General features: G+C 31.9%; 1 protein-coding gene across 1 annotated transcript in view; it reads right to left on the minus strand.

Moving 5' to 3' along the window:
• LOC123267239 (cytochrome P450 4C1-like) overlaps nt 1-13162 on the minus strand; it is a 40916-nt gene that overhangs the window by 20595 nt on the left and 7159 nt on the right. The window lies entirely within an intron of this gene.

The following is a 13162-nucleotide window of genomic DNA, read 5'->3' on the forward strand; positions in this document are numbered from 1 at the left end:
TATACGATATAACGCGGCTTGTCAGCACGATAACGTTTTCAATTCATAACCAATTCTTTTCAAACTCAACATGCTTCATTTATCGATCAAGAACATCGTTAAGTTCGAAGATGAGCTTAATCGGGCGAGTAATTTGGAAATGACAGGATTTTGAAATTTTGAAAATCGTAAAAATTGATGTTTTTACTACTTCAACTTGGTATAATTACTGAACTAGACAAGTTAGCCGACGATTTTAATTTTTTGATTTTTTTTTAATACTTAAATTATAACAAAAAAATTTTTTTAAGTTACAATTACAGTTTTTGAAGTTATTTATAAGTGAAAATTTTTTTATTTACTTTTTTGTAATCATTTTTTTAATAAAAAAAAAATTCTAAAAATTTTTAGGTGTCGGATAACTTAATTTTCATAATCTAATGACGTTTAAAATAAATTTGAGTTATATATGGATAGTTCCATGCCAAATCACCTTATTTTAAAAATCATATTTTTTGATCTGGTTGAATTTTTTATGTTTTTGTGCATATAAAAAGAAAATTTTGGTGAATAATTATAAAATCTTTAAAAATCTCGAATTTTTGATTAAAAAAATTCGAAAAAGTTGCTTAAAAATCGATGATATTTGAATCCCCATTTAACAAAGGGTTTAAAAAATTTGTTTTACAGTCTAGTAAAACATATTTTTTTTTAAGAAAATTAAAAAATGTCGGTCTACAAATAAAATGAAATCTACTTCCATTTCGGCTGCCGAATTTTTTTTTTTTTACCACTATCTTAGTAGTTTTTGGAACGAAGTTCCTTATCGCGCGTTGCGAAAGGGGGCTAGACGGCAAAAATTAAGACGAAAAGTTGTGACGACACTTGTTGCTATAGTAAGCTATTGTAAGCCGTGCGGCGTGCGCATGTTTTTCTGTCTGTCTCTCTCTCTCTCTCTCTCTCTGTAAGTACATAAACACACTAAATTTTTCGCTCTGTCTTTAGAACATCTTTCTGCTTAAAATTGCCCCCGGGCATTTTTTGTTTCAGAAATATTGCAAGCAACAAATTGCAATCTACAGATGGACATATGAATTTTGCTTATTTGTTCGTTGTGGATTACAAAATAATTAAATATAGATTTCTCATCATTGAAGAGGTTAAGTCGACAGTGGTTTTTGTGTGCAGTGGGCTGTTAGCCAAATTAGCGTCAGTTGATGTCAACTTTCACTTGAAGTTTACCAGATTTGAAAGATATCATCTATTTGATAACTACTCCGTCGGTAAATTGTTATCAATTTGACTTTGGGCATCGAATTGATACAGTTCGAGAACTTATAAAAGACCTACAATGTGTGCAACAAGGAAGTTTTAGTGACACTATTTATGACTGGTTAATTACCTGGTCAAATTGTCTCTGAACATCAAATTGTTACGGCTTGAGTATCTGCAAAATACGAATAGTGTGTATATTGAGAAGGTTTAAGTGACACTATAAATAACTGGTTATTTATCTTGTTTCTGACTGGTAAATTGGAACTTAACATTAAATTGTCTGGTCTCCTTATAGTAATTTTACTCTCAATCTTCTGGTTATGCCATTGGTGTCTGACACATGCAAGAGTTAAATGCAAGAGTTAAAGTGTTAAATGCAAGTGTTAAATGCAAGAGACCTGTCAAATCATCTATTATTTGTAACACTTGTAAACAGCATTTTCATCCTGGTTGTGCACGAGATTATGTAAAAAACAAGCCGCTCACCGATTGCTGCAGAAAACAATTTAGCTATCTCCTGGGAAATTTAGATGCAAAAACGAGACTTGCTTCGCTAAAATCTACTAGCTCCAACACCTCTTCAGTTTCTAGCTTCAAGTCTGCCAGCTCTTCTCCTCTTGATCATACAATTAAAGCTCGTGGATCTCTTTCACTTGCTCGTTCATCCACAGCTCGTGTTTCGACCTCTTTAAAATCACCCATCACTCCAAATACACCGGTATCACCTGGTTCAGACTCAGTGTTTCATTCATCTATTCCATCACCAGCAATGTTTCAGCTACCTCCCGACTGGTCTGAAAAATCACTTGATGATAAGATGACAGCTATGATGGAACAGTTCCTATCATCGAACATGTCAGTGAATAAGAAACTCGAAGATCTTAGTACGCAAATTACTCTCAAAAATTCACAAGCTGCTACTGTGGTTGACCTTTCGGAAGTTAAGGTTAGTGTAAAAACAAATGCTGAGTCAATTTCGATGTTGAACTCGGAAATTAAAAAATTAAAAGAAGATTGTAAAACTAATATGAATACAATGCACAATAATCTAGCAGATCTGAGCAAGCTCGTTACTCTTGAGAACAGAGCAACTTCATCTACTTCATCTCTATCAGGAAGTACAACTGAGTTGGTAATCGCAGGTATTCCAAATTCGGTGGCTGATAATTTATCGCCTTCTGAAATTCAGTCTGCTGTTTTGAATGCTCTAGAGTTACCGCATTTGGTCAGTGACGTTCTGAGTGTTCGCAAATTCCAAAATAAAAATAGACTGAGACAAGATAAGGTTAACTATCATTCTTATCTTGTTGATTTGAAGTCTTCTCGAGTGCGTGATTTCATTATAAGTTCGAAACGCAAGTTAAAAAATCTTTTGGCTAAAACTGTGTTTCCGGATTATGTTGATCAAAACTTCAAAGGTGCTATATACGTCAATGAATTTTTACTGCCAGAGATACATAAACTGCTTTTACAAACTAAAGAGGAGGCCAAATCAAAGAAGTTCAAGTATGTTTGGGTGACAAGCGGACAGATTTTTGTGAAGAGAGATGACGGCTCTGAAATTCTTAAAATAAATTGTGTTTCTGATCTTGCTAAACTTGATTAACGTTTGATTTAACTTATCCAAGATAAGTAGAAACTTATCTTGGAACTATCACATTACTCAAACAATCAGTAAAGTGAATTCAGCTCTGCATTGTCTCAAAGTTAGAAAAAACATCTTCTCAACTCCTATCAGAAAATTATTAGTATCTGCAACCATCCTTCCGCTCATTGATTATTGTACTGTTGCATTGATAGATTCATCATCTGACAGCAATTTAAAACTTCAGCGTGCAATGAACTGCTCAATAAAATTTATCTTTGATCTCAAGAAAGATGAGCATATTACACTTTATCGACGAGAGCTGGGATGGCTATCGGTGAAGTATCGACGAATGTATTACATGAGTTGTTACTTTTACAAGCTACTTCAAGTTGGGAAACCCAATTACTTACGAGACCTGTTCACAGAAGACATTGATACCAGACGCTCCAATAGGTTAGCAGCTAAAAAACATTCTTTTTTCAAATTACCTCATTTTGCTACTACCTATATGGAGCATTCATTCATTTATGGTAACTGTGATACGCCTGTGGGAAGAACTACCTGAGGAAATTGTAAATTCGAGTAGCATTGAAGTCTTCAAAAATAAAGTTTTTGACTATTTGCTAAATTTAGACAGTTGATAAATTAAACAATTGATAAATTAAATTTGTTGATTACAGTACTTTTTATACTAATTAAAGGATTTAAATTGAGACAATAGTCGAATCAGTTTAAAAAAGTTTAAAATGTTTAAAAGTTTTTGAAAGAAAGTAAATTTAAAATATTATTTTTGCAATATTATTCTAAAATTTAGGTTAAGAATTATGTACTTACATTTACATTTAATATTATTAACTTTTAAGATGAAAATATTTTGTATTTAAATTGCCATTTGGCCTGTGCCTTGGCATAAATAAATTTATCAATCAATCAATCAATCTTATAGAAAACAAGCCAGTTCCCTGATAGCCACACTTACTATAAAAATACTGGTAGTATAGGAAGTTTAGTCAAAGTTAACGTTAAGTTTACTCCAAGACTTGTACAGTAAAACTTATCCGAACAAAAACAGTTTCACTGTAAAAAAATCGCGCCAAGTCCACGTTCATAAGACTATTAAGAAAAAAAAAATTTTTTTTTTTCTTTACAAAAAGATATAAAATAGAAAAATTAAAAAATCTAAGTAACCGATATGATTGTATATGATTTTCGGAAATTAAAAAAAATTTTGTTGTAAATTTAAAAATTAAAAAAAAAATTTTGGAACGTATTTAGTGTGCGTGGTTGCAAAATATTTTACTTTTAATGAAATTCGTAAAATCTATTTACTAGGACTTTAAAAAAATTGAAATACACAACGACGCACACCAAGTACATTCCAAAATTTTTTTCTTAATTTTTAAATTTACAACAAAATTTTTTTTAATTTCCGAAAATCATATACAATCATATCGGTTACTTAGATTTTTTAATTTTTCTATTTTATATCTTTGTAAAGAAAAAAAATTTTTTTCTTAATAGTCTTATAAACGTGGACTTGGCGCGATTTTTTTACAGTGAAACTGTTTTTGTTCGGATTTCAGTATTTTTTGTAATTATAATAAAAATTTGCAATTGGTACTAACTTAAATCTCAAGTTGGCTGCATTTTTTATAGCAAACTATCTCCTTGAAGCTACAGTTTATGTAAAAATAATTGCAGCGCACCCTGGCGAGTGTAGATGCAAGCTGTGAAATTTATTTTTTTAACTGTAGTTTCCCATCTATTGGAGGGTTACCATGCATTCTCGAATTACTTAGTCTGTGGCATGTCACTTTTTACATCGAAAAAAAGTCAGGATCGAAATTTTTGAGCTTGCTATAGTTTGTGCTGATAAAATTTAATAATTTCGAGTAGATTAATTATTATAATTGAATATAATTAATTAATATCAGTAAAATAAAGCATGAATTACTGTTATAATATGAAATTTAGGAACAAAAAGTACCGTAGAATTAAATAAAATTTTGCAACCTCAAAATACCGTTCTGCTTACAGTAAACACAGTCGGTAGTCTGGCGCTCCGTTTACAACGGATTTGAACGGAACTTGGCGCCAGATTCTATCGAATCTGTGGATATACAATTTGTATTGAAATTGTATAGTAACTTAACGTTGGAAGATTTTTTAATGAAAAATTACTGTAACTTTAACTGTAAAATTTATAGAAAAATTAATGTTACTTCAAGTTATATTTATTTGGACCTTCAAGTTGATTAGAAAACCATGATTTAAAAAAGTTTTTTGCAAGTTAATTGTCAATCACTTCTTATAAAAAATTAATGAAAAATAATAGGACGATAAATAAAAATTTTAATGCTTTGTAAATAATTTCATAAAAGGTTTCAGAGTATTTTAATATTTAAGAAATTTTTATTTTATTTACATTTTTAAAGCTAAAAATGAAAATTAATCTAGCTAACATTTGATAATTTTAAGAATTTTTTTTAACAAGTAAATTATGGTAAAAAATAATTAGAAAAAAAAATTGACATGTAGAAATTTACAAAAATTAATAATGCAATTTTTTATAAATAATTTTTTGAAACAAATTTATTTGTTAAAAAAAATTAAAAAATAGTCCAGTGACTGCTTACTTTAATGTCATAGCTAAAAACAAAAAACTTTTAAATTTAATTAACTCACTCACTTTATATTCATAACTGCGAATACAATTTTACATTTTATCTATATATGTAAAAATAAATTGCTGTGCGTTAGTCTCGCTAAAACTCAAAACGGCTGGACCGATTTTCAAAATTGTTTTTGTTTTGTTCGCTACAGAGATGATTCAGTGCAAAATTTTTTTTGGAAAACTCGATAGTTCAGCTAAAAATCATTATCATTAATCATCAAATAATAAAATAATATAAAAATAAATTGCTGTGCGTTAGTCTCGCTAAAACTCAAAAACGGGTGGAACGATTAAAAAAATTTTTTTTTGTTTTGTTTCCTATAGTTCAGGGATGATATAAAAAAAATTTTTTTGGAAAACCCGAAAGTTCAGCTAAAAAAATAAAAAATTGTTAATTTTGTATCGGAATCGCTATTGTTACGTTTGAGCCTCAACCATAAGGTTGCAAGAGTGTACCAAAATTGTTCAATATGTAGGAAAATACGTACAATTATACTGCAGAGTTATACTACTTACCTATATTCAGTTTGTAGGACATAACCACAAATCTCAAGAAGAAACTCAAGAAGAATATTTGTCATTACTTTTGTTTTGTTCGTGTTTATTTTCATATTGTTTATATTTATCTATATATATAAAAATGAATAGCTGTGCGTTAGCCTCGCTAAAACTCAAAAACGACTGAGTGTGAGAATTCGCCCGATGAGGCCCGGAGCACGGGTCCATACATACAATGTACCCGTGCTCGTACCCGTGCGCGTGAAATATTGGCACGGGTATAGGGTATGTATCGGCCCGTGCCCCGTGCTTCATCGGGCGAATTCTCACACTCAAAACGACTGGACCGATTTCAAAAATTTTCTTTTTGTTATGTTCGCTATAGTTCAGGGATGTTTTCAAAAGAATAAAATTTTTGGAAAACCCGTAAGTTCAGCTTAGGAAATCAACAGATCTAAAATTGTTAATCGTCTATCTTCTGTATATATGGACAAAAAAAATTTCATGAATTCAGTGTTGATTTTTTGGGATCTGGATTTTCAGGCAATAATAAGCGTTTTATTTAATAAAGTGACAAAATTCTAACTGTACTTCATACAGCCAGTATTTATTTTTTATCGGAGTAGATTAGAGTTTAAAGATTGATAATCGCTGATCAAAAGGTGTAACAAAATATATTGTAGGTGATACGAAGTTCACCGGGTCAGCTAGTACATTATAGAAATAATATGTCAGCCATAAGTGACTAAAGTTGCATTTATGTCAAGCATCTCGGATAGCTCGTCTGGTAGAGAGATTGCCTCGTAACCATTCTACCCGGGTTCGACTCCCCCCTGTCGAACTATAAAATATTGTTTTTTTTTTTGTTATGTACGTAGTAAAAAATTTTTACTGTGTTTTGTTTTTTTACCGATAAATTACCTACCGATGTAAAAAAGAGACAAAAAGTTTGGAAAATCCAAAAGTGCACGACTCATAATGCTCATTTAATTATGAAATATAAAAAAAAAAAAAACTTATGTCGTTCAAAGTGAATTGCCGAAAAAACAGCTGTAGTAGTAGTCTAAGAGCTAGCAACGTTTTCGAGAGAGAATTTCAGGTAGGCCAGTTTTTAGATATGCTATCTCTCTCACTCCCCCGGACGTCATACGGGCTATCTGGCTGGCGGTAGTGGTTGCGTTCATCAGTGCGCATCCTACCTGTACAGGTAAAATATCGATTTTTCAAATCATTTTAAGAAGTTTTTTATTATTTTTATTGAATTTTTCGCAACATGAATCTATTATTGCCAGATATTTTTATCGTTGTTTAAATTGTGCCAGACGCTAATTTTGAATTAAAAAAAAAATTTTTTTCAAAATATTTCAGTATGGCTGAAATTTTTATATATGATGTTATTTAAGTATCTAAAAACCTAAAATTAATTTGCCAAACAATAATTCGATTGTTAAACCTTCAGCCAGACCGATCTAAAAGTGAAAAGTGATTGGGCATGTTGGAAGAGTACAGACAATCACGTGTTAGTTGCGCAAGCGAGATAGACGACAGCAGCTGTTTGTAATCAAGATGGCGTCAGTTTAGTCACATTGGTGTATTCGTTGCTGTTATTTTTAATGTTTTTAACAAAATTGTGTTACAATGGCTAGCGAAAAATTAAAATGTGTTTTTTGTAAAGACAGAAATGGAAAAATAATAACTTTTGTTGAAGATAAATTAAAAAAGTGTAAAGAAGTTCTACAAATACGTGTAAATTTTAAACTGAAATATAATAGTGTACAGTTACCGGAGCAAGTTAATGACACTGATGGATATCACAGTAATTGTTACAGCAGTTTTACAGCTCTAATGACAAAATATCGTAATTTATCTGAAATTAATTTCTCGTCAACAGTAGATCTTCCCAGCACATCTAGTTCAACTTCGTTATCAAATACGGCAGTAGATGTTAGCAAAATCCTGCCAGATAATACGTCTCAGAATTCACAAACAGAAGTTGTTATCCAAGAAATTGACACTTCTAATGCAATTATTGAGCCTGAAAGTGTGGTAAATATAGAAACAAATTCAGGTGTTAAACGAGTTTGTTTTTTTTGTGGAAAAGATCGCAAGCAATCAAAAGGTAAACAACAAACTTTACACTCCTCAAATGATGCAAATATTTATAAAAAAAAATAGCAGAGTGGATGACAAAAATTAAGTAATCAAGAGTTGTTAGACAAAAATAGAAAATTTACAGTCAAAAAGTGAAATTATTTTTTATCATCATTCGTGTGAATTGGGATATTTAAATGATTATAATAAAGTTATTGCTGATAATCCACAAACTCCCTGGCATGACAATCGGAGTATCCACCAGTGCATTTTTCAACCAAATTGTATCATTAATAGAGGGAAGAAGTTATCAACAATAAAAATTGTTTGTTGTTATCTTCTCTTTGTGATACATACAATAATGAATTAAAGCTTCAGTCTCAGTCAGATGTAAAAAATTTAATGACAAATCATTATCTTGAGGAAAAATATTTAAACAATTTAAAAATCAATCAAAATTATTTCAAAAATAAAAAAAGTTATCATGCACAAAGATTGTAGTTTATTAGAAGATAATGATTTGACGAGACTCGAGGAAAATGAGCTTATTGATAAAGTAGCTTTAGTCTTGCGGAACACCATTTTTAAAAATGGACAAATTTAAATTACCTTCAAAAATCAAGCCAAATGATTTAATCAATGGTGAATGTACCATTCCTGAAAAAATTAGATCGATTTTTAAAAGTATTGATTGGAGGCAAAGATATTCGTCGCAGAAATGGTGTAACTGTGATCGATTGAGCAACTCAATCGCCTCTGGATACTATTTTTGTGTGACTAATGGTACTATTAAACCATCAAAACAAATAACTTTCTTGGTATGACTGTTAAAAGTCTTACAAGTAGTAGAAGAATCATTAACATTCTTAATCGTTTTGGACATTGCTGCAACTATACTTCACACTGGAGGAGCTGGAAACTGAAGCTACTTATTCATCTGTACATCGCTCTGAAATTAGTCCACCTGGATATTATTCGAAATCATCGTTATGCACAGGTGTAGCCTTCGATATCTTTGATAGGTATGTTGATACTCTTAATGGAAAGGGAAACTTTGCATGACACCGTTGGTATAATATATCAAAATATTGATAATGATGCTTCTAATGAAAATGATATCGATTGTAGAAGTGATCAGTCCGGACATGTTACCACCACCAGCAAAAGAAGACGAACCTTTGAAGCCATTGTTCCTGAACTTGTTCCAATTTCTGCCCGATTGCAAAATCTTAGAACGATTAACACCTATTGAGAACATATAGAGCAATCTATTCCGAGTACCTTGCCTTTAGTACAAACTATTGATTTATTACATATGACTTCACTCTTTTTCCACGTGCCAAACACTCCAATGTGGACGGGATTTAATTGTAGAATTATAAAGGATAATACTCCAAAACAAAAAGTATCTTACCTTACTCCAATCAATTTGTCACCAACAGAGACATCAGTAGTGAAGTTGACAATGACACAGGCTCAACAAGTTGGTGTGGAATGTGACCAAAAATACGTCCAAGTAACATATGATTTGGCCATTGCTAAAATAGCTCTCAAAATTCAGGCAACAGAAACCCCAAAATTTGATAATCTCTTCATACATCTTGGCTCATTTCATTTGATGATGGCATTTTTAAAGCGATTGGAGTATTTATCAATGAGTGTGGATTATCACATAGGGCGATGGTTGAAAGTAAGATCATATAGCATCAGGCTCCGTGAACGGAATCATTGAAGGCAAACATTTTAATCTGTTGTAAACGTCTGCATCCGTTGATGGCTGTGGGTTTGCAAATATTACATTTTGACCAATACTTCTGAAAACGTAAAACAAGTCGAACACAATTTTTTAAAAGAACAAATCATTGATGATCTTTTGGCCAATATCAAAATCGTGTGAAATTTCCCATTCAACTACGACTGCCGAATTATTACCAAATCAAGTATTGTTTCGGCCTGCTTTCTCTTCGTATCGCAAAAATTCGTGAGATAAAACAAGACAAGGTGATCATGGTAAAACTGCTCTCAGTTCTACATGATCTACATACAACTAGTAAATTATTACATCATTTTATCAAGGAGTATGCACGCATGGAGTGATTTTTGAAACGTTTAAGCATGTAATTCAAAAATCACAAATTTATTTTATGGTTTAATCAGCCAAGCTACGCTCGATGGTGTGGTAAATATTATGAGAATCACGAAGAACGTTGACTGAAACACATCCCGGACTTAAAGAAGGACTTCAAATCTGGATGTTTTGGAATTAAAAAGAACTGATAAACCTTTCCGAGAGCCAATAGATCTTGCAGGTGGAACAGATTATAAATGCCAGATGCAGCTAAACTTGTCTCAGCGGTATTGCACATTTTACAAATTCGATAGCACTGCATCGTCAACGCTGGACAAAAAGCCATAGTATTACGTACTTTGATTTTCCATGTTCTCGATGTTTGTGGATTAAGACACTTGCAAGACGTTACCACAGACTTACAACCTAATCCAGTTAAAATTTTGGCACAACTTGCTGATTTTATCGATATTTTTGAAAAAAACTTGTAATCCGTTTGATCGGAGCCTCTAAAGCAAAGATAATATTTACAATATAGCTACTGGAAAGCCGGGCCTCTCAACATATAGCTGAGTTCCATTGAACGTCGAAGAAAAATGGTGATGAGTTAAGGAAGCAGTTCATTACTGAATGTGCTATAGAATGGAAAATAGACGATTTGACAAACCGATAAAAAATAAAATACTTAACTTCGCTGAGGCTCCAAAAAAAAAAAAAAAAAATTAACTCTCGGAAATAAAGTTGTCTGAGCTGAGGAATGCAACGCGATTTATTTGGGGAGAATGTTGAGGAATATCGTTAACTCATAAAGCTGGATATTGAAAAAGTTTTAACATTTCCACTGACACCAGTGCCAACATCAATGTGCCACACCAGATGGCAGTATTTGTAAGAAAACTTGACAAATCTCAATTAGCTTAAATTGATTGAGAAGAAAATCGGTGGTAACGTCGATAAGCCGCAATCTTCATCTTTTTAATTCAGCTATTTTTAGATGGTTTCTTCATGTTTACACTTAATGAAAGGAAGTACCTGTAACCTTCGATGCTTTATCTCAAAAATTTCTGAGTATGATACTACGTGATTTAAATTCAATCGTTGTCGATATTGTCTTCGATCAATATTTTACACCGTCAATCAAAGATTTTGAGCGTTCACGATCACGGGATGAAATAATCAGCCAAGTTACAATCGGGCCCAAAATCAAATTCTGTCCACATAATTTTATAGCTGAACTTAAAATATATATTTTAAAGAAGCCCTTGTTAATTTTTATGTGACCCATTGGGCTGGTGATGAAATGGCGCTCCCTATCATTAGAGATAAAATCAATTTATGTGAACTTCAACAAGTGCTATTCCCCATACCGGGTTGAAGAAGTAATAAAGTTATTAAAACTGTTGAAGATTCACTGTCTTGCGAAGAACACGAAGAAGCCGATTTGAGCCCTCGAATAATATATCACATTTGCCAAATAAATGTCGATGGTGAAGTTGTGATAAACGCTGCATCAGAACACAAGATATTTTTCCAATAATAGCCTTCTTGGTAACATGGATCATTTGAATTGCATCACTTAAAAATCTGAGATAAATTTGGGCGTGAAGGGAATCATGAGCGGTGATTTATAAGCGTCAATCAAGTGCACGAAAATTCTAGAGGAATTCTCTTTATCGAAAGCTCTACCGTGCTTTCATGCACTCACGCCGGATGCGACTACATCACCAGCTTTTTCCGGAAAGGTAAACTTCGACCTTTTTAAACTAGTTAGAGCAATCAGAAGAGTATCAATTAATTAGCCTGTCAAAATATTATAACAGATGATGAAGAAATTGCTGGATGGAGACATTTAAGATCTTAAGAAAAGTTTATTTTGTCCTAAGATTTTCAGAGCTCGTGATTCTTGGAGACGTCAATGAAGTTCGGTTTCATCTGTTTTCAAACACTTATCGGTCTAAAAATCAGAGATGAATAATTTTACGAAAAAAATTTCGTAATTTTGATCCATCAAACCTACCACCATGCAAAGCTGGTTAGTACATCAGCATTTTACTACGAAATTCGTTACGTAACAAGAGTTTTAGATGCTCATTTACAACACCCAACGCTCTCTACATCACCTTCATAAAGAGCTTCTGGCTCGGACCATAAATGACGATAAATATGATTTTATCTGGTTTTGTTGGAGAGCAGTTACCATCATTAGTTGCCAAGAACATTTATCATTAAAGGTAAAATTGAAAAATAAAAATACTAATAAATTTCTTTGCCGAAAAGATTATAAAATTTTTCATTCTTTTACAGATAATAACGGCTTATTACAAGACGATGATAATCCAAAAGACGACCGATGACAATGAAAATGACAGCAGTGATGAAGATGATGATGATGATAATTCATCAAAGATGCTTCCGTTTTGTGACTTACAATTATGGATTAAAATATAATTTTTGTTTACTTTCATCCCCTTGAGGGTGATTATTACCTTAATTTTTGTACAAAAATAAATAATTATTTTTAATGCTTATGTTAATCCATAATTAATTCAATAGTTTTTTTAATTCTTTTCTCTGTAATTTATTCGACAACTTATTCCCTAGACCAAGCAAATAATGGGTACCACATCACTTTTCACTTTTTAGATCGGTCATGGCTGAAGGTTTTACTAATCGAATAGTATTGTTTGTGCCAAATTAATTTTAGGTTTTTAGATAACTTAAATAACAATCATATAAAATTTCAGCCATACACTTCAGAAATATTTTGAAAAAAAATTTTTTTTTTTAATTCCAAAATTAGCGTCTGGCACAGAAATTTAAACAACGATAAAAATATCTGGCAATAATAGATTCATGTTGCGAAAAATTCAATAAAAATAATAAAAAAAAAAAAACTTACCAGCAAATGATTTGAAAAATCGATATTTTTACCAACTGAGTAGGATGCGCACTGATGAACGCAGACCACTACCGCCAGCCAAGATAGCCC

This window comes from Cotesia glomerata, linkage group LG6 (assembly GCF_020080835.1).
Source record: "Cotesia glomerata isolate CgM1 linkage group LG6, MPM_Cglom_v2.3, whole genome shotgun sequence".
In the NCBI taxonomy this organism is placed as follows: Eukaryota; Metazoa; Arthropoda; class Insecta; order Hymenoptera; family Braconidae; genus Cotesia; species Cotesia glomerata.